This window comes from Struthio camelus, chromosome 2, assembly GCF_040807025.1.
Source record: "Struthio camelus isolate bStrCam1 chromosome 2, bStrCam1.hap1, whole genome shotgun sequence".
NCBI classification, from domain to species: Eukaryota; Metazoa; Chordata; class Aves; order Struthioniformes; family Struthionidae; genus Struthio; species Struthio camelus.
Genome location: NC_090943.1, coordinates 168,954,431 through 168,981,515, shown reverse-complemented (window position 1 = coordinate 168,981,515; position 27,085 = coordinate 168,954,431). Strand labels below are relative to the sequence as shown.

General features: G+C 51.6%; 1 protein-coding gene across 2 annotated transcripts in view; it reads left to right on the top strand.

The window, feature by feature from the left end:
• The window catches only part of PTP4A3 (protein tyrosine phosphatase 4A3), a 72,823-nt gene that overhangs the window by 1,853 nt on the left and 43,885 nt on the right, over nucleotides 1-27,085 (top strand). The window lies entirely within an intron of this gene.

Here is a 27,085-nt window from a genome sequence, read left to right as displayed (position 1 = left end):
CTTGCTCAGGCAGCTGCAGAGGAAAGTGAGCTTCAGATTAGCTGCTGCTGACAGGGGCTGGTGGGGCGAAAGGGTGAATCTTAACAGCCGTGGGGGGATGGGTTTGGAAGCGCCCGTGAGCACACGTGGCATCTTTGAACAGGTCCTAACGAAGTCCCACATCCTCTGCACCCTCTGGCCCCAGGGGTCGGATGTCTGCAGGGTGTGTAAGATGTGTTGACCGAGGTAGGAAATTCCTCCAATTTAAAGACTGCCTCTTAAGGTGGTGTGTTAAAGTGATTTATCGGCCATTTAGGGAGCTGGCGCGGGTGCTGCCCGCAGGGAATTACCCAGCAGCAGGATTTCCCTTCTGGTTTTTCACTATGAGGCCCGTAACTGCAAGAGAGCCGGCAGCATTTTTAGTATTTCCCGAGAGCGATGCGGAAAAGCTGCCTCCGGTGAAGGCTGCCCGGAGCTGACCTCTGCGGCAGGTCGTGTCGGCACGATCCTTTCTCCAGGCGCTGGCTCCGCGCTGGTGGCAGGGGGATCATCTCGTAACCGTCGGTCGATGCACCAAACTAAACCTTGTTCCTTTGTGGAAAGCGATACTTCTGTTAACGTTCGCCGGGCTGGAAATAGTCGCGTCATCTGAGCCTCGCGCACCCTTACCTAGTTGGATGCTTTTATTGAAGCGTTTCTGAGGGAACCACGCAAAAAGCTGCCGTTGTTATTTATTTTGGGTTGATTTTTATGCATGGCTCGATACCTCACCAGCTTCCAGCCAAGGCGGTCCCTCATCGACGTCCGGGAGGATCCACCTCCTAAATGCGCTTCTCGCCTTCAAACACAGAAACTGCAGGTAGAAACCTCTAAAAACTGCCTATAAGCAAATTTCTGACTTCATCCCCCGCTGCAAGCGATAGAAGGCAACAGCAGTGCTTTGTTTTCAACGAGCAAACTGTGAACTTTGGTTCACCTCTAGAGCTTTAATGGTGTTTTGGGCACTGTGGGACGAGCGCCTTGCTGGAGACCCAGCAACGCCTCTCCCGAGGCCCCTGCCTGCTTTCTCTCCGATCTTGGAAGAGGAAAGCGAGTTGCAAGCCAGTCAGGTTTGCGACCGTAAGTGATGTCCAGACACAGGAAACATTTTCTGTGCCACCGCTAGCCAAATTGAAACCAAAAGAGACGCCCACAGAAGCTTTTTTTTTATCGTCAGAAAATGTAAGTGCTTGTGCGGGGGAAGATGTGAAGTCCAGCGTTTGCTACGCTGTAAACCGGGGAAAATAAAGATAACTACCGCAGCACGTGGCAGGGTGGTGGGGGGGAGGTACGTGGTTTCTCTGCGACTTTTGCTTCTTTTTTCTTTTTTTTTTTTTCTTCAAATTTTGGAGGGTGCCGTGCGCTGCGAGCAGCGCAAACCAGCTCCTCCGCGGGGGCGCGTGCCGACGCCGCGGTTGGACGACGCCGACTTGGAGAAATAAACGGGAATAAAGCCGGCCCTGCCCGGCTGCTGCCGAGCCCCGGAGGTACCTCAGCTCTCTGGGCTGCTCCTTGATGCAGCCGCCGCGGCTCGAGGCAGCTTGACGGCTGCTTTTTGGGCAGGCCCGGGTTTGCCCGAGGACAGGCGGACCTGGGGTTTCGGGAACAGCGCCTTGGTCCTGGGACGCTGGGAGTCTAAACCTGCCTCGGTTTCCCCTGGCGCCTGCCTGAGCGGGGCTCCTGTGGTGGCTCCTGCCTGAGGGTGTCGCCCGCCTGAGGGGACGCCTGTGGCGTCGCCCACCTGTGGCGTCGCCCACCTGAGGGGGCACCTGAGGTGTCACTTACCTGTGGTGTGGGGCGGCTGAGGCGTCGCCCGCCTGAGGGGGCGCCCATCTGTGGTGTCGCCCACCTGAGGCATCGCCTGCCTGAGCGGGTGCCTGAGGTGTCGCCCACCTGTGGCGTGGGGCGGCTGAGGTGTTGGCCACCTGAGGGGGCGCCCGCCTGCGGCATCGCCCACCTGAGGGGGCACCTCAGGCGTCACTTACCTGTGGTGTGGAGCGGGCTGAGGCGTCACCTGCCTGAGGGGGCGCCCGCCTGTGGCGGTGCCCGCCCGAGGGGGTGCCCGAGGCGTCGCCCGCCCGAGGCGTCACCCACCCGAGGGGGTGCCTGAGGTGTCGCCCACCTGTGGCGTGGGGCGGCTGAGGTGTTGGCTGCCTGTGGCGTCCCCCACGTAAGGGGGTGCTTGAGGGGGTGCCCATCTGTGGCGTTGCCCGCCTGAGGGGGCGCTTGAGGCATTGTCCATCTGTGGCATCGTCCACCTGAGCTGTCGCCCGCCTGAGGGGGCACCCACCTGTGGCGTGGGGCGCCTGAGGCGTCGCCCGCCTCAGGGGGTGCCCATCTGTGGTGTCACCTGCCTGAGGGGGCGCCTGAGGCACCACCCATCTGTGGCGTAGCCCACCTGAGGGGGTGCCTGAGGTGTCGCCCACCTGTGGTGTGGGGCGCCTGAGGCGTTGCCCACCTGAGGGGGTGCCCATCTATGGCATCACCCGCCTGAGGTGGCTCCTGAGGCACCACGCATCCGTGGCGTCGCCTGCCTGAGGCGCCACCCATGTGTGGCGTCGCCCACCTGAGGGGGCGCCTGAGGCATCACCCATCTGTGGCATCGTCCACCTGAGGTGTCGCCCGCCTGAGGGGGCGCCTGAGGTGTCGCCCACCTGTGGTGTGGGGCGCCTGAGGCGACGCCCGCCTCAGGGGGTGCCCATCTGTGGCGTCACCCGCCTGAGGGGGCGCCTGAGGCGGCACCCATCTGCGGTGTCGCCCACCTGAGGCGGCGCCATAGGAGGGAGCGTGGCGGTGCCCGACGCTTACAGATGCTCCCTTGTGATGGGGAATTTAGCCTCTTCCTCCCATGGGAGGTCCCATGTCCTGCAGGCCTCTCAACCATGAGGAAACACGCTGTCGCAGCCGGTGCGAGCCGCGCCGCGTTCCTCGCGGCCGGGTTGGGACGCCAGCGGCTCCTTGACCGTGTCAAAGCCCAAGGCGCTGCCAGCAGGCGGTTCGTGCCGGGTGTGCTCGCCTTGGAGGAAAACGAAGCCGAGCAGGCAGGGAGACCTTGACGCGGCACAGCGCCGCGTGTGCCGTTCGCCCGCGTGCTGATTCGGGGCTGCGCGGGAGCTGCAGACAGGCTCCTCACGTGACTGTCTGAATTTCCGAGCGCTGCTGGACCACTTTGCCAGCAGCCGCTTGCAGCTCCTCAGCTGCGAGATCGCTGCTTTTTTTCGTCGTCGTTTCCCTCCCACCCACTCCGCTTTCTTCCCCACCCTGCCTGTTTCCCAGTCTAAGCAGGAGGTATGAATGCGATAGAGGGTGTCCGCAGCTGTGCGGGGTCTGTATCCAAATGTTTTCCTGGAAGGCAAGTTTTTAATTTTTAAAAAATATTTTTACTGCGAGTCTCTTGTATCTTAACTGTTTGGATGTCAGGTTGAGCTTCCCGTGGACACCGGGCGGTGAGAAAGGCAGGAGTCAGGCAGGAGAAGGAGGGGCAGAGTCCATTTTACATGCAAACCTCCCCACTGCGGTATCGTGTCCGATCAATGGTAAATTTGTTCTGTCTCACCTCTGCGTTACTTCTCGATGGTTTCCTCTTTACGTCACTGCAGTTAATAAGATGTTTAACTTGGGAGCCGGGAGCAGTTTTGCGTGTGATCCTGTTGCGAGCGGGGAGGGGGGGAACGGGGGGAAAAAGCTGTTCCCGCCCAGGCTCGTGCTGTGCGTTACGGCAGATTGTATCAACCCTTTCATGCTGAACTCGCTTCTTCGGGTGAGAGTATGGGATTTGGATTCAAACCGTTGGATTTTACCGCTAATAAACCTGACCCAGCTACATCTATTTCCTTTCCCCGTCCCGTCCCCCCCCCCCACCACCACCTTTTGATATTGAGAGAAGCAGCTTGATCTTCTTTATCCGCTGCGTTGCTGGAGTGAAGGACTCAAGTATGCTTTTTTAAGCAGATCATACCTGACTGTCTTTGCTTTGACTCTCTTTTTTTCCCTGAAGCTTTGGAGATGGGCTCTTGGTCAAAGGCTGGATAATTAGACAGAGGACCGTAAACCAGTCCAGAATCTCTGGAAGGGCTGGTGGCATGCGCTCAGGTGCAGCGAAATGTGCTGGTGCCCTCGCCCGAGCCTTTGTGCTCCCCCTGGGTGCCTTAGCGGGGTTGGAGGGTGTCCTCGAGCCTGTCCGCAATGAGCTTTCCCTGGCCAGGCGCTGAGGAGGAGGAGGGAAAAAAAAGCCGTGAGGACAGGCTGAGAAATCTCCACAAGGGCCTTGTAAAGTGGTTGCTTTTGCAAAAGCAGAGGGTGTCCTCCTTTCACATGCCACATCTGGGGTTGCCGTTTGACCTCTGAGAGCTATGGAAGGAGGATAGTCTTTTTTTTTAATATTATTTTTATTTCTATTTTAGCCTGACCAGTTACCTGAAGTTACCATTTATCCTTTTAAAAAAAAAAAAAAAAGTCGCCTCCCACGCCTTCATAATAGGGCAAGGCTGCAAAGTATTTCCTTTTCTTTTTCTTAATTCAGAAATTAAGACAGCTGGGGAAATAAAGGTACTGGTATCACAGTGGAAGGCCTGATAAGCTGAGGGGCCAGCACCGAGCTGGATCCAAAGCGTTGTCCTGGCCATACGGCGGAGCAGCAAACTACTTCCTCGTCACATCCCAAGGAGCTACCTGCTGGGTTCCTGGTGGCAGCAAGGAGCAGCCTGCTCCCATGTCTCCCCCGGGGGCCCTCAGGAAGAAGGCTGAGCCCCAAGGGTCTTGCCTACCTGGAGGCATCTTGTTGCCCCCCGTTGTAAAGGCAGCACATGACATGGCAATGAGAAACCAAGCCAGGGACGTGAGCCTAATTCGGTCTGCCTGACCCTGTGTGCCTCTCTTAACATCAGGAAAGCAGGGGGACACCGCCGGGCCTCTCCACAGGCCTCTGTCTTGCCGAATACCCTCTGCATCCGGGTCTGCAGGTCTGCATCTGGCCAAAGCCACGCAGCCCGTCCCTAGGCAGAGCTGGGGTCGCCATGGGGTACCACCAACTCCTTCCACCAGTGCTTAAGTGAGAGGGGGACAAAGGGGCTACAGTTGCATGAGACAGAGATCCTGAGGTTGGAAGGGACCTGCCTTGCTTTCCTGCTCGGCATGCCGGTGCTGACAGGTACTGCTCAAGGGTGGACAAGTCAATCTAATGACTTGTGCAGGGATAACATGATGCATTGCTTGTAGAGCCTGACCCATCTCTGGTGGTGGGAGGGCTGTTGAGTATGTGTGCTTGAATCTCTTGTGTATTGCTGGTTAATTATTATCAAGTATCTGTGTATGTGAGTTTTGACAGAAATATTGTCCCTCCTGGCCGTGGTATACAAGGCCAGCTTGTTGAGAACATAGGAGCTGGTCAGCAAATGCTTGAAGAGTCACCCTTGGGAGTTTTGCACTGAAGTGGAAAGGCCTATGTCCCTCAGACCTTTTCTTATTGCCAAGTCTTTCTCCACCTCCCTCAACCTGCTAGTCGACCCTCCTTATTTCTGCTGTGTTTTTCCACAACTGTCTTTTTTAGAGCAACAACAACAATAAAAAGCAGACTCAGGGCACCAAGAGATTCCAGCGCTCGGAGGTTTGATATGTATCAGCCAACCGTTGCCCTGTGGGTTTCTAGGCCCGTTTGTTTCGGGTGATTTGGCAGCTGCTATCCGGAGATGCAGCCCGACGCAGGTGGATTTGCAGCTGCGTGGCGGCAGCAGCCGAAGCTCATGGCTTTTCCCTTCCATCCTGCCGGCACGAGTGCCGTGCTGGGGAGCGTGATTCTCTTTCTCCTGTTTCAGACTGGGGGAACCGCAATGCCCCCGTGTAGGCAAGGAGCAGAGCAGTGCCCCGGCAACCCTCTCTGTGCAGTGAGGTGAGCAAGTTTACTGACTTTCCAGGAGGAACAGCCAAGTCTGCGGTCACTTGAGGGCTGGTCTCACACACATCCTGATCCGGGTGCACCACTTTGGTCTTCTGCCTCATGATGGCATCTCCCAATTCATCCATTCTTCAAGCAGGACTTACCATAGCTTTGTGCACATCTGTCTACGCTTAGAGTCAGGCCTGCCACCAGTGACTTCATTCAATAACCCCTTTTTTTAGCACAGTGTGCCTCTTATCAAGTAGCAGGAGCGGAAGCAGTTTGGCAAGACAGCACAGCTTGTCTTGCCATGGCTTGGTGCCATGGTCTGGTGGGATATAATGTGTACAGTCCTCTGAGCCTGCTGTCTTGGTGATGGGCTAGCAAAGCATGTTCTGCACTGGTTCCTCCTACTTATGGCATCGAGGTGGTCTGTACAGCAGGGCGAGCCTTTTTCTGCGGTGTAAGCTTACTTTCCAAACGTTGGCAACCCGCTACTGGTTTTTGGACAGGCAAGTGTGGGTTACAAAGCAGGTGTGGAGAGTGGGAACAGCCTGCTGTTGAGACCAACAGGTTGGGTTGCTTTACGGAGACAGCTCTGCCCCTGCTCCAGGGAAGCAATAAGGTTGTGTTCAATTTTCAGCCCTCCTGGGTTTCTGCTACCTTGAAAAAAAAATACAACTGCATCCAAACTAAGCAAGCTGGTGTCCTCATTAGTGGACGTGGGGGTTAATTTTCTTTAAGTCCTACTGCTTCTAAGCAGACCGTGCAAACAGTCATTCCCGTTCAACTCTTATGAATGAAACCCGCTGGCAGTTGGCAAGGTTCCCGACCGTGAGCTGTGACTTGGAGGGGAGGACACTTGGTCGGCAGTGAATGTTGTCCACCCTGCTGCTTTGAGGGTCACGTTTCTGCTCAGCCAAAGGTTTCTTTCCATTCACTATCCAGAAAATCAGCATCCTTTCTGGCAAAAGCCCTGAGCAAGCTGGTCTGACCCTGCTTTGAGCAGGACGTTGGGCTGGAAGCCTCCTGAGGTCCCTTCCCACCTGAATTGTCCTACGGGCTCCCCATCCAACTTGTGAAGGGAAGAGGAACTGCGGGGAGCAAATGTTTTCCATCCAAAATGAACTGTAGAGAGACCACTGCACTTGGTAGGTAGAAACGTGGCTGGGGTGTTTTGGGACATGCAGGCCAGGTCCCAAAAGGTCCGAAGTTACAGGGAGCTGGTGTAGAAACCAAGTTCCCCCCCCTGCACTGCAGAGCTTGCCACCTGCCTGCATCTCAGTGCAGAACAGGGAGCTCACTGGGAAAGTCCCCGCTGCTGCTGTCCGGAGTGGTTATTAGTGCCCAGGGCTGTTCTCAGGCAAGGTACTAAATGCTCTTACACAGCAGCTGGTACGTGCATGTAGAACTAGCTTTGTGCAATAAAACATGAAACGCTGACATAATCATCCTTGCTTTACCATGCCCCTGCCTGGCTTGCCTCAGCAAAGAGCAGTCCTTCCCCGCCAGCAGTGAGAAAGATGGTCAGGCGAGGGTAGCAGCGGTCTCATGGCCAAGGGGACAGGGGAAAGCGGGGCTGCTGGCAAGCGGGATAGCTCCACCGCTTGCTGCAGCCGGCCTCGCGGAGATCTCTGCTCTGCACGTGTTCCCAAGCCGGGCAGACGCGCTGGACCCTGCTCATGTGAACGGGGTCAGCAGCTGGGAAATTGCAGAGCAAAGTACCTCCGCGCTAATTCCCAGCTGCCATTAAAGCGGCTTTAAAATAAATTCCCTCAAAGAGCAATTCCAAGTATTTAAGGGTTTGAACTTCCCAGAGAGGGGTTTGGGAGTTGTCGTCTACCATGCTGCACCATGGCACTGCGGAGAAAGGAGCCAAGGGAATTGGCCTTATTATCCCAGACTCGAGGAAACACTTTTTTTTTTTTTTTTAAGCTGGGCTGATGAGCTATGTGCGCGATACGGCTGTCTGAAACAGAGCTTTGTTGGAAGCAGAGCTTCCATTAAACTCGGAAGATGATTTGTTCAGATGCAGTGCTATTTTGGGCTCTGGGCATCTGGCAGGCAGCGTGCACCCATGTATGTCGGGCAAGAAGGAGAGCTCAGCAAGCCTTTCCTTGCCGGGCTACCTGCCTCGTGCCGCTTCCCCAGTGTCACGGTCTGGCCGAGCACGGGGAAGATCAGCTCTCCTCGCCGCGCATTCCTCGTCCTGCTCTGCTTGGTAACGTGGGCATAACAGAAAACAAACTTTGCAGCAAGCTTTGCTCTCCCAGAGCTCCTGAAGCTTATTTAAAAAAAAAAAAAAAAAACAATCTTTGGATCAATGTGGTCTTTTTTTTTTCTCATGCTCGTGAAAATTCTCATACCAAACCAGTAACCTCCGCTGCCCCTATTTCATTATTTTTTTAAGGTACGGCGAGGCTTAAGGGCAGGCTCCTCTGGTCTGGGTGCCCAGTCCTCTGCATCCCTCTCCCCCTCGCCCTCTCGGTGCTAAATTTCAGCTTGCCTTGTTTGGAAACCAGAAAAGCTGGGGCTTTTGGTGAGCAAACAGGAAACTTTGCCTCTTCCCCTCTCCTCCACCCCAAAAGGCTCGTGGGCTCAGCCTGAAAAGGAGAAATGTTTTGCGCAGGAGGCACCTGTTGCCAGAAAGCAGCGCTACCGCTGAGCACATTGGGGACGGTCCTGTTCAGTGATGCACTCCAACCTGCTGGCTGCGGGCCCCCAGGCTCTGCAGTGCCTCTCATCCCCTGCGCCTACAAAGAAATCCAGCTGCTAACCGTGGTGGTCCATGGGCAGCCCCCGGGTGAGGAGCTCCCTCCAATGATATTCCTGCCACGATGGTCCCAAAGGTCTAGGAAGATGCATCTTGGAAGGGTTTCTTGGCACTTCCCCTCTCCTGAAGCAGCTGTCCTAGCTGCTCCAGGAAAGGGTTGGCAAGGTTTTTACCTGGATGTTTCTGGGGGACGCAGGCTGCCGCCAGCTCCGTGCCTCAGGGTGGTGGCATTGCCATTGCTTTGGGCTCTGCTGGGCACCCGCCGGTCACAGGGACGTCCTGGCACTGCCAGGAACGAGGCCAATTACCCAGAGGGAGGGAAAGCCAAACCTCCGCCTCCTCTTCCCCTGCAGGGAAGGTGCTGGGTCCCTGCCAAAGTGCCCTCTCCAGGGCCCTGCTGTGAGTGCAAACGCGGACGAGCAGCACTGAAGGCCAACTCTTTAAATCTGGTATCAGTGTCACGTCCTGCCCAAAAGAGATGGTGCCAGCAGGGCCGTATCCAGGTGGAGAGCTAGCAGCCAGACTCGCCTGTGCCTCTGCCTTCCACCCCATCCCCGAGCGAGATTGCTGTGGCTTTCCCTCTCCCTTGCAGAGCCTGTTGAAGTGCCCTGGGTCTGAACTGAACCACTTTGGGGTAAAACTGCACTAGAAACCCACTTGCAGTAGCTGTCGAGTTGCGGCAGGGGGCTGTTTCCAGGGTGCGTCCACGGGCACATCGGCTGTCTCGCGCATGACGTCTCGCTGCTGTTTATAGTTTCTTTTTTCTGTCCTGTTGCTTCAGGATGAACGTAATTACTGACCATCTTGCTTCTGCTTGTGGGGTCCTGAATAGCAGCAGCGAAGCAGCCAGGTCAAGCTAATTCAGTATCAGCGCTGCTCCGCAGCAGAGGTGGCACAGCTGCCTGACTGCAGGCTCTGGAGGGCGAATGCTGTCAGCGAGCGCGCCCAGACTGCTGCTCAAACACAGACGGACGTCCCCGACCGTGCTCGTTGTTGCGTCGCCGCTCTTTCAGAGCCGCAGCCCTTGCACGGCAAGAAAAGGATGCTAAAGCGAGTGTGAGAAATATATAAGGAAAGCGTCTGGGGTAGTGCCAGCGGGGAAATACTGTTCCAGCTCTGAGGTTTTGTGTGCTCCGGCATTCAAAATGCAGCAGAGATGAGAGGGGCCTCTATGCAGCAGCCGCGAGAAGAGGGGAGCCAGGGGGTGATACGGGAGGCGGGCTGCGATAGCTAGAGCTGAGGGGCATCCGTTCCTGCTGGGGGAAGGTGGGGAGAGTGAGGCCGAGCGTAGCGGCCGTCAGAGAGGCAGGGAGGGATGAGGCCAGCAGGGCTGTTGCGACCCCACCCTGCCGGCAAATGACAGCGTGTCCTTCCACGATGTCTCCGGCTGAAAGTTTTCGGGTGTTGTGGTTGCCAGCGTGTCCGAGGAGCGGGGGAACGCACCAGGCACCGCTTCCCTCCCATGCTTGCTTACCAGGAGTGAACCACTCCCAGCTCCAACTGAGTTTGCTGGACTATTTGTGGACTCCTCTTCCTCTGTCGCAGCCATGCGCCAAGCTGTCCTTTGCTCTGGCAGCTTTTTAAATTAACTTTCTGTAATATATTTAACTTTTTTTTTTCCTTCCCCAGCAGAGAGATGGCAGAGTTGTCTCCCGGGGTGGGAGAAACCTGTCTCTATTTGTAAGCACGGGGCAGGGAAGCGGGGAAAACCTGCAAACTGCAGAAGGAAATCAGCCATGTGTGAAGCAAAAGTGGGTTCTGTCCCTGTTCTGTCCTCGGTTCAGACTCCCAGTCCGAAGTTGCATCCCCTGGACCACACACTTAGCTCCTTTTTCCTCCCAAACTAATCCCTCCAGCCCCTTAGGCTTTTTTGTTGTTGTTGTTCCTCTCTGAATTCCTTCTAATTTGCAGGCTTAGTGCCAGCATACAACACACTATAAAAAGGGGACTTGTTCTTCAAGCTTCCTTCCAGTGCGGAACATTTACACAAATAGCACCGCACTTTACAAGTAGGTTTGATTCCCCCTGCTATTACTGAGATGTTTGTTGGGTGCTTGGGGAGTAGGACTGCTGTCTTCAGAGAAGCCAAGTCGAATCTCACGGAGGGCCCGAAGCCCAAATCCCAGCCGGCACTGAAGCTTCCCCTCCCTCCCCGCCGTTCTCTTGTCAGCTGGAAAAACAGAGCTGTGCCGTTTTTTTTGCTCTAAATCCCCGTACAGTTTTCCCCTCCCTGAGAGGAAGCGCAATTACAGCAGATGTGATTTGCATCCGTTAATATCCTGGTATCGCAGGTACGGCCTCGATGCACGAGGCTGCAGCAGAAGACCCCGATCCCGAGCAGCTGAAGCAAGCCTCAGGGCTGCCATGGACTTTGTCTGGTTTCAAGTCCGGTCCCCTGCTGTTGCAGGCAACCACGCCATAAAACCCCTGCCAATTTCCTTCTTAAAACTAATGAGGCATTTGACCCTAGCGAGTCCTCCGGGAAAGCCGTTCGAGAGCCTCGCTGCTCTAATGGTTAGAAACTGCTCTCGTTTCCAGCCTAAATTTATTTGTGGATGGCTTGTACCCATTTGGTCTTGGTCTTCTTGTACTACCCGTGTTGGCTTTTCGCTGCGATAGTTCCTTTCCCTTCTCTGGTATTTACCCTCTCGTGGCCTACGCAGAGTGCTGCAATTCTGCCAACCTAAATAATCCCAGCTCTCCTAGTCTCAGCTTGAAACATGGGTGCTCAGTTCCCTCAGTCATGCTCTTCTCTGCATGTTTTCCCATTTCTTTCCGCAGCGTGGTTAAGTAGCATTGGGGGAGGTGTAAAAGCATCAGTGCTCCCCATCCGGAAGATTTCCCGGTGGAAATAGCACAGCCACGTCACATTTGCCGCTCGGCTGCCCTGAGATCCTCTGACGCGCTCTGGTGGCTTCCTTCTGGTGCCATTTCCAACGAAGGAAACCCACCGTGCCAGCTAGCATGGGTGTCCTTGGTGGTGACCATGCAAGAGCTTTTACTTTAAGCTGTTGTGGTTCACTTGGCCTGGAGCGCTCCCTTTCCTGCGCTCCCAGGTGCCTTGCCGATTTGAGGATCTCCTGCTAATCTCTGCCCTGGACACCTGGGCATTTGGAAACTCAGGGCTTCTTCCCGGTGAGCCTTTCTGAGATACTGGTTTGCCCATCCTGGGCAAATTTGGATTTTTGCCTTTTCTGTGGCCAGCAGAGCTCGGTGAGCGTTTGTACCTTTGACAGAAAGAAATCCCCAGCCTCCCACCAGGTCCCCGCATTCTCCAGCCCCCTTGACGTCACTGGCTGCTTCTATTACTTTCTCAAAGCTTTCCTTTAGTTATGGGCCTATTTTTGTTTTTCCTTCTGCTTAATTTAAACTGCATCAGTTTGAGGCGGGATTTTATATTCCCCCTGCAGTGTCCTTCCGTAATGCCTTGGCCTTATTAAACCGAGCATAAATTGGAATCGTTTAGGAAGATCTGGGCTGTGCAGTTATTAGCAGGATTCATTCTCCACTCTGTGGTTGCCAGTGAAGCTGGTCTCCTGTAACAACACAATTCCCCCTAATACTCGTCTCCGATGTCAGAAGGAGCTGTTCTAATCCGAAGCTGAGGATCTCTAGCAAATTCCTGGTGGCAAACCGGCAGAACCTGTTGCATCTTACCGCGTAAGTGATTTTCAACCCAGAGATCCTCTTATCCATGCCATATTTGTTTAGTATGTCACATCACGCAGTAAATCTGTAACCCTATGACACATCCAGTGTGGGTCTCCAGCAGCGCTTCGTGTCCTGCACTCATCTGTTTTGTTCCCCGGGTTCCTGCTTCTGTTTTTTTACGATGGCTGCTCGTTTTCTCGCTGCCTAAGCGGCATCAGCAGCTTCCAGCATTCGCGACGGGTGTAATTGGGCACTTTCTCCTTGAAGTCGGTCTTCCTAGTTGGCTGATCCGTAACTCTGTCCCCGCTGGCTCGATTTCTCTCTGTATTTCAAGCCAGGGGTGGTAAGTAAGTGTTTTGCAACCCTCTGTTGCTGTTATTCATTTCTTAGAAATGAAGGGGAAGGAACCACAAGCAACGAAGAGCTGAAGTTTTGAGGCCTGGCTGTTTATTTGTCAAAGCTAGTAATGCAGCAGCTGAAGGGAATAGGGGGAAATAATCAGTGAAAATATACCTCAGCTAACTGCATTCTTGCATGCATCAAAACTGGTGGGGGAGCGTCGCCTTAGCATTTGGAGGGGGGGAGATTTACTCCCGCTACAGTTTTAGACAGAGGTGTTACCACTGCATTTACTGGGAATAACATCTTAGTTTTCAGTTTGTGCCTTATTTCTGCGCCAGCCAGGCTGGCTCTGCTGGGCTGGTGCCGCTCGCCGGGCCGCTCTGTGCCAGCCCTGGAGTGAGCGTGGAAGACGGCGTAATGCTGTGAGCCTGCCAAAGCAGAGGGTGGCCCGAAGAAAAAAGGAGAGAAATAATACGAAGGGAACTGACGGATCTGGAGTTGTACACGGAGAGCAAATGGGCCTCAATGGCGAAAGCAGGAGGGTTTTATACTGAGAGGGTGAGGACAAGCCCAGGCAGTGAAACAAATGGGTCCCTGCAGTGCACTGGCACGGGAAAAAGTAGTGATGCAAACCTTTCCCGCTCGGTCCGCCTCGTCCCCAGCGTGCTGGCACCGGTAGGGGCAGAAGGGCAGAAAAAGCCAGTTTGGAAGAAGAAGAAACAGAAGATGTCTCAAAATAGGTGTCTAGATCCTTAAGGAGGGTTAAGAACTACTTCAGATCTTCTGCCTTGGAAGTAGCAATTATCAGATAAAAGGAAATCGCTTCAAACAGGCAACCAGACATTTTCGAGCATCTGTTTTTAATTTTGCATCTGTGTTTGGGCAAACAGGGAAGGCCTGCTCGTGTTGTGTTTATAGCTAGGCAAGACAAAGCTTCTGAGGGTGTCCTTCAGGGAATATGGCTAGTGTTTACAAAGTGCATTTGACACTAGGAGTGATTTCCACATCTCACCTCTGTCTCCTTGTAAAATTGCATTGTCAATACTTTTTCCTTTTTAAAGTGCTAACAGAAAACACAAGCGGGATCTCTTCCATTAAATCAGGCTGAGTGTAGTGGTTTGCATATGCAAAATAAGGTGCTGCGAAACGACTTCTCTTTACAAATGTTTGCACCGGTCTATCTAATTTCACCCCCTCCCCCCAGTCAATTGCAAGTTTAAAGGGTTTGAGACAAAAGCTGCACCGACCCAGATATCTCGCCATGTGCCTGGGTTGGGTAATTAGCTTGCAGGAGGAAATGAAAATGCACTTTTGAGCCTGGCAGAAACAAGGGGGGAGGCTGCAGTGAAAAAGGCCTGTCGCTGGGAGCCTGCGTGCATCTCCCCGCACCAGCCACGTGCCAGGGCAGAGAGGTCTCGTGGCCGCACCGTTTCCCTTCCCTCACTGCCTGTTTCGGCAGCTGCAAATGCCAGGCTGCAAGGGGGCAGGTGTTAACGGCCATCCCTCCTCCTCTTCGGGAGGATACTTTTTTTTTCCCCCCACCAGAAGCAGGCGAGGAAGACAGTGCTATTGGTGCAGGGTTGATAAAGACCCGTCAAGGGACAGTGAGGCCTCACCAAGAGCTTCCCTTTCTGATGCTGAGCAAGCGAGGGGTGGTCTCTGTGCAAAGAACCGGGCGGGAACATGTAGAGGCGGTTTTCTTTTTCCTTTTCCCCCCTCCCTGCTATAGCGGAGGCATTGGCATGTAATTACCGTCAGCCTTAATCCGGCCAGACCAACTGTCTTTCTGGCAAACACAAATACAATAGAAGCCAAAGGTTACTGCATGCCCCAAATAAAACGTTTAAGGCCCTGGGGCCTCAATCACTGAAGCAGATTCCTCAGAGTCCGCAAAGCATCCAGGACCAGCTCAGTTCCTTTTTTTCTGAGCCCAGAAGACCTCGTTTGACTGCATCAGCCCATAACTTTATTTTTTTCTCAGTTTCCTCCTGCAAAACCACCTGCCTGCTGGTGCTGGCCACCGCGCGGGTTCCTCTCCATTAGCCAAAGTGGTGCTGCCCGTGCATGCATTCGGCAGCACGGCGGCCAAAACACCTGCTACTGCCAGGATCAGCACATCTGGCGGGCATTAGCAGGCCTGCCGCAGGATGCGCCCTGTTCACGATTTGGATTTTCTCACTAAAATTATTCATGGCTTTAATTGAAACCAGAGGTGGGCAAAGGAACGTAACGTCCGCATGCCGCCTGCAAACCCGCACAGCTGAGCGCACCCCGGGCCTTTGAGCCGTGTGCTGGCGAGCTCCCGCCGGCTGGGACTCGGTCTCAGCACAGCGGCCGCATGCCGGCGGGATGGCAGTGCTGTCGCAGGGACGCCACGCACCACGCAGGGTCCTGCTTTACCCTTGAAGAGCAATGCTCACGCCAAAGTGTCCCAGTTTGTTCAACTCCACCCCTTTTGCTCTGAATTGGGATTTACTTTGCAACCCAAAGGATTTACTTTCTATCCTTGAGCAAATACAGCCGCAAGTGAAGAAAATGCATGGCCTGACCCAAATCCCAAGAAGAGGTAATAATATTGCATCACGCTGAGCGTGCCGTATCCTTCACCCCTGTCTGAGAAGCTCTATCTAAATCCACCCTGCTCAAGAGATAAGTCTGACTGGGCTTTTTCCTTGTCCCTGACCACTCTTTGAAATCCTGTACTCCCCTCGATGGAGAAGATGCCTCCATACCAGGGGGTGGGCTCCGCTGCATTGACAGTTCACTCGAATTTAAGCAATCATTGCTCAACCAGGGAGGCGTCCAGCCCAGACCCTGTGAGCTGCAATTATTCCTCGTCTAGGCTGTGTTGGTGTGGATCAGTCTTTCTTGACTCTCTGCTGCTGAGCTGTATTGGTGGCTTGGACACAGCCTGCTTCCAGGCTGGAGGTCTCAGGAAGGTGAGGAGGGCTATGAAGGGAAATGCTTTCTCCGTGTCACCCCATTCTGTTGTCCGTGTCTCACTGTTTGCTGCAGGATGGCCATGGGTCATGCTCTGGCACGTAGGGCAAGGCTGCTCTGTAAGGCAGGCCAGCTGCTGGCCGCTCTAGCTGCTAACATCCCCACAGAACTGCCAGCGGGGAGGAACAGGGTTTCACAACCGGTCTTTCTAGGCTCCCACAAGATTACTGGAGGGAGAGGAATGTGCCGGAGAAAATATCCCAACTGCTGTTAAAAGGCACAGCTTTCTCTGCCCCTTTCCAGGAAGGGTAATTCCTCCAAGAGCGTGCGTCGCAGATGGACTGGACGCGTTACCCAGCTGGCAGCGCTTGCCAGGGCCAGCCCTGCGTCACCTCCCGGTGTCATCCGCAGGCTCCTTTGTGCTCCTGGCCTCCTCTTCATGTATTAATAATTGCAATAGTGATAAGTGTGAGCTCATTGGCTCTTTCATCCTTTTGTGAGGAAACTCTTTGCTTTTCCCTTGCAGTGCTCTTGGGACAGAGTTCAGTCACTTTCTATCTGAAAAATGAATCTCCAGGCTCCTAAAGGCACACCCTTCATGCAAGGCAGTAGTGCCTCTTAAATAATGGGCCTAGCAGATGCTTATTGCGTCTGGATGAAGAGCACATCAGCCAGTTGTAGCATCTGTAAATCATTTTCCAGGAGAGCCCAGACAGCACGGGAATCTTGGTCGAGTCCCTTTTGTCAAACTCTTTTGAGTCGCCACTAATGTTTCTGGGCTGCCAGGAGCAGAAACAGATGTGCGCTCACCAAGAAGAGTTGTTGCTGCCTCTTCCCCACATTCCTGTGGTGAAAGATTCATCCTTCACTTCTTGGGAAAATGTTGGATTTTGGGGAGGAAGGTCAAGAAATCTCCCTCCCCCAGTCCTTCTGCTTCTAAAAGGCATAAATCCTTGCAAGCCCGAGGTTAAGATAGGCCATTTGCTTGGCCCCGCTCTTACTATCCACATCCTTGCGAGCATGTCCCAGCACAACATCAGCTACTTGTCTGCCGTCAGCACTCCCGTTCCTGGTCTTTGGGTGTGGAGGAGTCCTGGGTCAAGGAGACCAAAACCCACCTCAGCAACAGCAAAGATTATCTCCAGCGGTACCATTTGCCACCTCTGTTTCAATACTGAGAGTCTGACAGTTCTCAAGTTCTCTGCAGAGGATCTCAATGCACCTAATGCATTGGAAATGATAGGTCAGGGCACAGGCTGTTGCACTCACTATGGTTTCTCTTCCAGCTGTCTAATTACAAGGTTTTTGGACTCTCTCATGCAGCTTTGGCAGGTACTTTGCTTTTTCTAGCTGCAGTGCTGGGGATCCCTGGCCACAGCCATATAAAGTTCCTTCCTGGCTATTAGAAAAGTGTTACGCGCCTTGCACGTCTTCCCTTGCTGGAAGCTGGGAAGTGAAAGGGGCCTACACAAATAAACTTCTTAAGGACAGGGCATCAAAATATCCTTGAGCTTGCTCGGTGGGAAAAGGTTAACCAGCCTTAAATCTTTGAATGAGAATTGCTGCTGACCAGACCTTGTTGACAAAATACAATGTTACTAATTGGAATAGTAGGCAAACTGCCCTAGGATATTTAGAAGGAGCTTGCCCATCCCTGGCATTGAAATCTGTCTGGGAAGCACACGGCGTTGCAGTTATAGCCTCTAGGTAAGTGTAGTCCCAAATGCTGTGCGAGCAGATCTGGCTGTGCTCTTCAGAGACCTCTTTGAAGTCCAAGTACGAACTGAAGTTCTCCCTTTCCCAGGCATGCAAGCAAATGGCTCTCCCCTCCTCCTGCTTTTTCTCATGCAACATCAGGATCCCGACTTCTGGTTCCAATTGTAACATGAACCGCAGCCCAAATTTCAGCAGTTCTTGTACCTGTGATCCGGGCAGGCTAAACTGCATAGGAAACAGACGTTTCCTAGTGGAGTATCTTCAGGATGTGTTGGCTTGCCAGCGTCCACTGAAATCCAAGGCAGCAGATTTGACTGACTGGTGAAGGCTGCCATGTAGTGCTCTTTACATCTCAAACAGAGGGAATGCAGCAGAAACCCAAGCTGCTTCATGCTCTCTTGCTTATCCTATACCAATTTGCACACTCATCTCTCAAGGACGTGCTATATTTAGAAATATACCTAGAGACTTCACCGTTGCTGTGCATTGGGATTTTATTGCTGAGAACAGGCTATCTAAGGTGGGATCCCCACACCTTAGGTTAAGTGTGCTCGGAGTCTCAAACTCCCACAGTGGCCCAGGGAACTGAGGGATTCATTCAGCTGGCCAAGCAGTAGATGACTCCTTCAGGGTGAGCTGAACCGTTCTCTGTTGACTATAATGAGAGTTTTGGGTCCCTAAACTCAGGTTTCTGCACTCAAGCTGAATCTTATCCGCAGCAACAGTGTCTGGGCAAGAGCAACACATTCATCCTGAAGGTGAAGTTCAGAAGTGTGACCTGTGCTGCTCCTAGCACATTCCTAAATCTCAGCAACGGATAGAGCTCTGCACTGGCTTTCAAGGTGTTTGCCATCATGCCACCATTCCCCTAGCCTGACGGTTTGTTTTGGATCATAGCTCGGCGGCTGTCAGTACTTAACTCTGGGTGCTGTTGCAATGTTTTATCCTGAGAGAAGCTGCGGTAGTGGCAGCCTAACCCAGAAAGTTCAGGAGCTGGCTGTTCCTATCATAGATGACAAGTTCATTCACAGAAACTCATGGCAGCAAGACACAAACAGCCAGCCCATCTGCTTGCTTCCGTAGGCCTGAAAGTAAGCAGAAACCAACATTGGCTCCAGCCCAAAACAGAAGCTATGGGAATCATCCTCGACAGCATGACAGTAATTGCTTATCTTGCATGAGAACAATTCTGGGACGCTGTAGACCTATGAACCCCATCCGAAGCTCATCCCATTTCAGTAAGACCTTGCCTTGGGCTGCAAGATTTCCTGTACCTGCGTGACTAAGCATTCTGGAAAATACCTTTAGTGCGTGCCAGGGTGGAGGAAATTCAGATGACAGCAAGCAAACATGCTAACACCTATCCCTCCATGCTTTCCGTAGATGGGTAACACCTAATGAAGTCACGCCAAGGGGCTGTCCCCTCTCCTCAGTTGCCCTAAAAGGCTGACAAATATCTCCAAGATAATGTCAAACACATTTAGGTTATTCCTTGTGTGCATTAAATGTGTTCCTCAAGGGTTGTCCAGCTCCCAGCAGTCCCAAAACTAAGGCTCACTTGCCTAGGATGCTCAGCTTTAGTAAATTAGTCTTAATTCAGTTATGCTATACGAAGATTACCTAGACAAATGAATGGAGCAAGATCTACACTTCTGTTCTTCTCGCACAGCCTCTGGACACAGTCTTGTCCATTATGAAACTGCAGTGGGAGGTGGAGAAGTTCATGGGGCGGAACTTCAGACCATGCTGACAGTTCTCTGCAGACAAACTATTGCAAGCAGTCCATATTTCACAAGTGGGATTTTCCCATCAGACCCTCCAGCTGTTATAAATAACAGGAAACGTTTCATAGTCTCTGCTCCAGAGAAGGTCAGGATCTGGATCCTGTGGTCTTTGGAGCTTTAATGAGGCTGGAGATTTATGCTGTATACCCAGAAGTCCATGGAGGCAGACACTGCTGCTCCAGCCTGCCTGAGGTGGTTTTGTTACTTGGATGGAGAGGTCTTGAGTGCCAGCCTTTGGCAAAGATACCTTCGCCATCCTTTTGAGATGTCAGGTCCTGTTAAGTCCTTTACCTTGCTCCACGTGGCATTCATCTCCAAGACAGATGTTAGCTCTCAGATCCCTGCAGAACGTGCTCATGAGAGGTTGAAAACATCCTCTATCTGCAGTGGGGTCTACTTGGATCTCAGGACAGGCACAGGAAGGCCAGCCACGGGCCTCTTGAACTTGCTAGGAGTTCATCTTGCAACTTCCCTTATTCTCCAGTGCTTGGTATTCCACTTGTGGTGGACAAATGCTTAAAATTGAACCTTTTACCTCCTCCATTAAAGAAGCTGATGCTTCCTGACATCTCTCCTGGGGCTGCTGGGCCTGCAGTTTGACTCTTGTTGGTTGATCCTACCTCAGAGAGGGAAAGGTGGCATGGGGAAACCTGCATGTTCTGATGGCAGGGCCCTTGCATTTACCGGCAGTGTTACTATCGCAAGGAGACTAGGAGACCCCAAAAAATGACAGAAGACTTGAAGCAGCACCCAGCCCCTCAGGGGAAACCTTATCTCTAGCTTTTACTCAAATTAGAGTATTCACCTTCCAGTATCACTCCAAGCCAGCAGTCAGGTCTCAAGTGAAGCTGCCCATGTGAGTTCACCTTCAGGCTCTCTCTCCTTTCCCTCCATCTCCTCCTCAACTGTAGCTCTGGTTCTTCAAGGCCTCAACTTACCATCCTCCGTCCTCATGGCCAAGCCTTGGTTAATGCCATGGTGATCAGGGGTGGTTGGAAAGGTCCTCAGGTGTAAGGATGGTCTCAACAGGCACAGACCAAAATAACCTGTTTCCAGTGCAGTTGGTATGTGTATCACAAGGCCTGGATTCATCCTGCCCAACCGAATCTCTTAAATTAGGGATGCGAGTGTCCCAGCCTCCCTTTGTAGTTGGTATGAGGGATGGGGAAATACTTCCAGAAGTTGGTTTGCTCCATAGAAGTCACAACTGCCCTTCTCGCTCCATTAATTGGAGAGGGAACAGAGTGCAAAGGTGTGAGGAAGCCCAAGATGGTCTTTTTCAGGGTCTGGCTGATGGGGGAGAAGGCCACGCACTGCTTTTCTTGAAGACCTTGCTGATGGCAGCGATGGTTCTCTACCGGGGTTGTATTATTTTCCAGAGGCAATGCCCGCTTTGCTCCTTCCGTAATGGTTTACCTTAATAGTGCTTGCATGAGAGCCCGACAAATCTAGTTGTTTTTTTGTGAGCAGTTGAGCTGCTTCGGAGATTACGGGGAAGGTTGGGGTCTGCGAGTTTGCTTTCTGGGAAGCAGCAACTGCAACCCACACGCTGCCTGTCACCCAAGTAGCCGGGTGGGAAAGAGGCCGAGAACGGTGTCTGACACTTATCCCTTTTCTGCAGCAGATCCAGGAATGCTTTGATGTCCGCTCCCCTGGCCTCAAATGCCTGGCACCAAGATTAACTGCCAGTCAAACCGTTCTGCAACGTCCAAATCTCTTAAACTCTGAAAGCCCCATTAGGAGGGATCCCAGGACCTGGCATTCTCCTTCCTTGCAGAATAGGGGTTAAAGATAGTTTCTTCCCTTGCATCTGCCCCTCCAAAGCCAGGACCGTGTTTTATTTTTGCAGCCCAGTTTTCCTAGTAACTGACGGTTATCTCCTCTACGGGGACGTAAAGGACTTGGACAAATCGAAAAGTTACCCATCTCAGTGGTGGGAAGAGGACAGGCTGTATGTGAAGCACTCACACTAAGCATGGGTTGGAAGGAGCATTTTTCACCCTAACCTCTCCTTGCTGTAACAGCATACTTCAAAACTGAAGCACAAATGCACCATCAGTGGATGTTCCTCAAGAAAAATACATGACTCTGGTCTTCATTGCCTTTTTCCAGCCATCCATTCAGGGAAAGGAGAGTTTAAAATTTTAAAATCAGATTGCATGTTTGTAAGAGAGAGAGTTGTTTCTGTCTTCAAGGGTTTTTTTGTTCTAAGCGAGCGATCCACTGACCAGATCCCTCAAGCGGAGAAGGAAGCATGGCTCAACTCAGATTAAATGGTTTCAATGAGGCGGAATTATTTTTTTTAAAAGCTTGTGTGTTTACATTTCATAAGCTTATTTTAAAACACATGTGTATACAAGAACAGGCTTATTTATAAGGCCAAACAGCCTTCTGTGTCCTTACCTGACTTAAGTGTCAAGGAAGCAGCTTTTTTTATTTTTTACAAGCTTGGTTTAAAATAAAATACTGGTTTGCTGCACCCAAGTGAATCTGCCCGAGAGGAGGTCAGGGCAAGGTCTTGTTTTCCAACTGCAGAACAGCTATTTTGGTTGTTTATTGAGCTTCCACTTGCCAGCCTTCATTTTAGGATAATCTGTTAATAAGAGTTATAGGTAAAAAACTATTTTCTACCTCAAGAGTCCTGGCAAGTCTGTATTGCCAAAATCCCAAACTAGCCAGGCTTCCCAGCAAAAAATGTTTGGGAATTTTCCGTCTGTAAAACGGGATTTGCTGGGTAACCCGTTCAGCAAAGAACTTGGCAACGTTTCTGGATTAAAATCTCCAAAGTAAATACATTAGAAAACCTTTTAGAGGCATTTGGCATTTTCTGCCTTTTTCTCCCACTGGCAAGAAATGCGGTAAGTGCCTGAGCGTCATAAGAAGTCCATTTTCTGCTTCTGGGCATCTTCTCCAACTGGAACGAGGTATTTCCAAGTGCAGAAGAGATGAGGACAGGAGGGACTTCCTCGCACACTGCGCTCAGGTGGAGGAGAGGAGGGTGCTATATATTCTTTATTCTCAGTTTTAACTTTTTTAACAAAAGGTGACACCAATGCACCTGCTTGCTGGCAAGGAACATGAGATGTAGGGCATGTGAATGAGGGACCGCAAGGAATGAAATCCGTCACTAATTTTACACAAGAACAAAGTGAAGCTTTCGCTGGTACATCTGTAGCACTTAAAATCCTTCTTGCACGAGGGAGGAAAAGCCTACAGGTACTTTCCGTGCCTGTGTTCAAAGATATTTTTCCACTTTTAGGAAACTTCCATAAAACACATGGGCTTGGTGGGTACTAAGATGTAGACTTAGGAGGTAGGAAGGTAAGCAGAGATCATTTATTCCCAGGAAACAGCTGAAGGAGACATGGTGTGAAAGAAGGCTTTTCTTCCAGCTGAGCTGTAAAACCAAAGCCCTGACCACTGGTGGTTATTTAAAGACTCCCACGGCACTTCCTGCAATGGGAAGGTGGTTGGCCTATGTTCAGACTGGGCGACTGCTCTTTGCAAAGCAAAATAAATATAATCCACTTGAACTTTCCACCTTGCGGGATCGGCTGGATGCCTTGTTCCTCGCTCTGAGCGTGGCTGCAGTTGGGCGGGCATGCCTCTGAAATGCTTCAGAGGTCATTCTGCCCAGCAAACTCCGGGCAGCAACCCCTTTGGGGGGGTTGCGAGGTTCTTTCTAGTTCACGTGAAGGACCAAAAAGGAAGGCCATGTGGCATTTGGCACTCCTGTCCGGCTCTTCGGAGCTGCAAGGCAGCAGCAAGACAGGAAGCTCAGTGTCTCCAGGATATGTTGGGATGCTTTACACCTGGGTTCATGTCCTTGAATGACTTTGGGTTGGGCAAAGAGAGAGCAAATTATATCATCTGTTATTGGACATGTAGTTTGGACACACCATTTCCTAAGAGGACCACAGCTTAGGCACCTCCAAATCGTGAACCAGAGAACTCTCTCTTCACTGACTGTAGATGGTGTCTTGGCAGTGTGCCTGGCTGAGGAAAGGTCACGAAGACCACTAGGACCCATCTGTGCCATGCAGCCTTGCCTGGCGTTGCCTGTTTCATAGGAGCGTCGCGGAGGTTTGCATTTCAGCCCTCCCTTACCCTTCATGATCTGCATGAGGAATGCACGTGGGTCCTTCCCAAGGTGTTACCTCTGCGCACAGGTCCCTAGGATCCAAAATCTCGTCTGTCCAGCAAAGCAGGCTAGGTGTGAATGTGGTGACCATCTCTGAAAAATGTCTCCTCTGATCATCCATGAAGGTGCTAAGGCGTTATTCCCTAGATGCCCGTGATGATGCGTCGTAGATGGTATGAAACACATAGAGATGTCAGGGGAACAAACTGTATTTCGTGCTTCCTCAGCGTCTCAGAAATACCTGTGTTCGTCCTTTCCCATCCATTCACAGCGACATTCTGAATTTGTGCATCTCCTTGAAGCTGGCCTTTCCCTGTGAAGAAGAGGGAAAGCTTCTCCTCTCAAAATCTTCCTTTGCTACAACAAAAACGTCCTCAGCTGCCTGTGCTGGCAGCAGCTTCCTCTGTTGCTGTGCATCACCTTCTCGCCAGGCTATTGCAGAGGTCTTTGGGTTGTCATGGTAAAACGCAAGGTTGCTCTTGGGTGGAGGCTGCGAAACACAACAAGTAATTGGTTTACTGGACTTGTTTCCAAAGCTGCTGTGTTGAATCATGTTACCTTGGCTGAATTCCCCTGGGTATGGCCATTTCCCAGCCTGCGTTTGAGTGGCAGGCCTGATCCTGCCGCTAAGGAGCTGCAAGATCCCATATGAGAGACCCGTGGACTTTGTGCATCCACTGAAGGCAAAAAAAGGAGGGATCACAGTGAGTTTAAAGTGTGCATTTTGCTCCGGCCCGGTGTCAGCTGCAGGTCATTTGGCTACGGAGGTAGACCTTGGTAGATGCTTTGACCCTTCCCTGGTGACCCGAAATGTTTCTGGGACTTGCATAAACACTGCGATTGATGCGACTTCCTCTGTGCACACTGGCAAGCCCGCGAGGGAAGACTGCCTCTTGGTGAGATTTGCGGAGGAACAGCCTCGCTGCAAGCAGCAGCTAGTGTCCTGGGAACTTTTTCAAGACTTGGCAGCTGAGCCTTTACAGGAGTATTTCACATAGGACCCAAAAATATTGCTGTCAGTGCAGTGTTGGTCTGTTTGGATGCAGGGTCAGATCCCTAAAAAATCAGACTATTGACGAGCAAACTTAGGGTCTTAAAATGTTGCATTAGATTTTCTTGGAATTGCTGGCTTGCAAAGTTTCAAAGGGAGCCAAAAAGCTCACTTCTCTTTTTATTTACTTTGCAGGCCAAAAATACAGCTGGGTACAGTGAAATGAGGAAGCTGGAGTTCTTATATTGAAGTAGTAGAGAGGGCAACTGGGAAAGCTCAGAAGTGTGCTCTAGAGCCGATAAAATAAGTCAAAGATGCTGGGCCCCAGCTCTGCCACCCTTTCTCTCCCCTCTGCCTCTGTTCAGCGTCAAGGCTGATAATTTACTCAGGAGCCTGTGATATCTAGCCGTAGGACTGAAATCCTTGCTGGAAACCCCTCTGAATTTCTAGCAAAGCATTGAATTTTGGGTGCATTTCTGTTAATAAAGGTCAATGAGTTGGGTACACGCAACCCAACTGTTGCGTGTATCTGTGCATTTCTGAGCACAGATACATGCCTTGTTTTTACGCTGCTGGCTTTGAGTCTGGACAAGAGCACAAAAGAAGTCCGATGTAACCAGAGCATCGTTTTAAACTACAAATGAAGTCCAAAATGCGAGCAAATTTGAAACAAGCCCACGTTTTCAAGCCACGCTGGCTGTGAATCAGCTTTGGAGAATGAAGGATGAGGTTTTCTGACTTTAGTTGAAGTCACAAACGTACAAACTCCAAATTATCTGACTGAATGGACGTAAGCCAAAGCCGAGCATTTTTTGAGGCGATTGTATGGAAGAGCTTCCTGAAAGTGAACTCATTCAAAAAGGCATAATTTCGAGACTAAAAGTTAGGCTCAAATTCTGACATTTTAAAAACAACATTAATCCTACGCGAAGGTATCTCACTGTGGATTCCTAAGCTGTTCTTGAACGTTTTGGACGCTCCTGCGTCCCATTGCTCTTTGCTAAAACTTAGGTGCAGGATAAATCACTTCAAAAAATGGAAGTTGAAAGAGTTACCTCATTTAAGCCCGTCTAAATTTACTGAAATGTGCAAAAGCGTGCAAAGGAGAGCTGCATAAACTTAATCCATCCTTTTTCCTGCGAAAAGAAAAAAAAAAAGAAACAGCTAGAAGTGAAGAGTACGTGAGGGAGGGCTGACAGAGGGGCTGCCCACGGCCCTGCATTGCTTTTTCGTGGCCCAGCTTCAGGGTGGCGTTCAAATCGGGCTTTCCCACAGGTGGCTGCAGTTCTTGTCTGCAAATCTTACTGCTCGGTTTTGGGGCACACTCTTCAGGAAAAGGGATTTTTTTTCCCTGTTTTCAAGGATTCTTTAAAATACTGATTTCTTTTCTCTATTACTTTAGAAATTGCTGTATATTCCCCAAAACTGTCTTCAGGCGTACGTTCAAATTTTTTTAATGGCTCCTGACTTTGGGTCAATTCCATTTTTCCTCTAATTTAAGCTGAAAAATAGTGTGTCTTTCGCTCTCTGTATATATCTTTAAAATGCTAATGCGAAGGTGTTAGAAAGAGGGATTTGACAAATAGGAGCATGGAGGAGAATTGGCTTTTGCAGGCTCTGAAGCTGAAGCGAAGCGTGTCTTTGACACGGATGGGATCGCCAGGATGGATTTTGAAATTAGTGCGAAGAGGCGCTTCTCAGTGGGCTCCTCCTGTGCTTTTCCGGGTGCCGTAGCTACACTGTCGATAACTCAGAAGAAGCCATCGTGCATCCAGCTGGGGAAAAGGCCTCCTGCCTAAAATTGGCATCTGATAAAGTTAGTGGAAAAGCTACAAGGGCGGAGAGAGAACACCTTAGCCTGAAAAGCGCTGCGATAATTTTGTTAAGTTCTGCTTGTTTCATTAAAGTGGAGCAGAGTTTTGTCGGCATCCTCACATCAGAGGGACGTGCCTGCGCTACCAGCTGCTGGAAATCTTCTCTGTCCTTGCATTTGTGGCCACCAGCCGGCGGGGATTGCTGGTAGCACAGGGACATCCCCTGGGTAGGGAGCACCTGTTCGGGGAGGGGGCTATGGCAGCTGAGAAAACCGGGGTTTACCTAGCCCCTGGCTCCAGTAGAAAATCATTTCTCCTGGAGAGCCATGAAACCCAACATCTTTGGCTTCACCTTTCGTTGGTGTTGCAAAACAGTCGCCTGGGGACGGCAAAGTCGGTGGCTCGGTACTGCAGGTGGCAGCCCTGATGTCCGTCACTGTGCTGCCTTCGCTGCAGTGGCGAGGGATGCTTCGCAGCAGGAGGAACTTCTCAAATAGTGTTTGGGGCTGTGTAACATCCAGATATGCCCCTTAACCTGCCTCTGGGTTAACCAAAACCTCCTGTTTCTGCCCCAGTGCATTCCAGGCTTGTACGCTGTGTAGATCTGGAAGCAGGTTTTAGGAAGCTGCCCCTCTGCCTTTGAACTAGGTAAAGTTAGTAGGGATGCACATGGTCAAATGCAGTGCACTTTGGTTATTTTAAACTTGCAGAGGCTCAGACTTTGCGCTGAAGCAGCCAAAGGGTCTGGAGGCTGTGGCTGCAGCTTGGCAGGCGAGGGAGGCAACTGCAGATACGCAGAGCAGCAGCATGACTGTGGCAGGTCAAACTAGCATGCCCGTTTCTGCAGGGAAACCTCCTGGCTAGGTCTGCAAAGTCTTTTCCTTGCCACTCTCAGATGGAGCAAATGCAGCACATAGGTGAAGCTTCAGGGGAGCTCCTGCTGCTGCATTTCTAGTAAGTGCCTGACCAGGAGGTGCTAATGACTGCAGAGAGGATGTAGTAGATCTGTTTGATGGATGACACTTACAGTAGATCTGGAA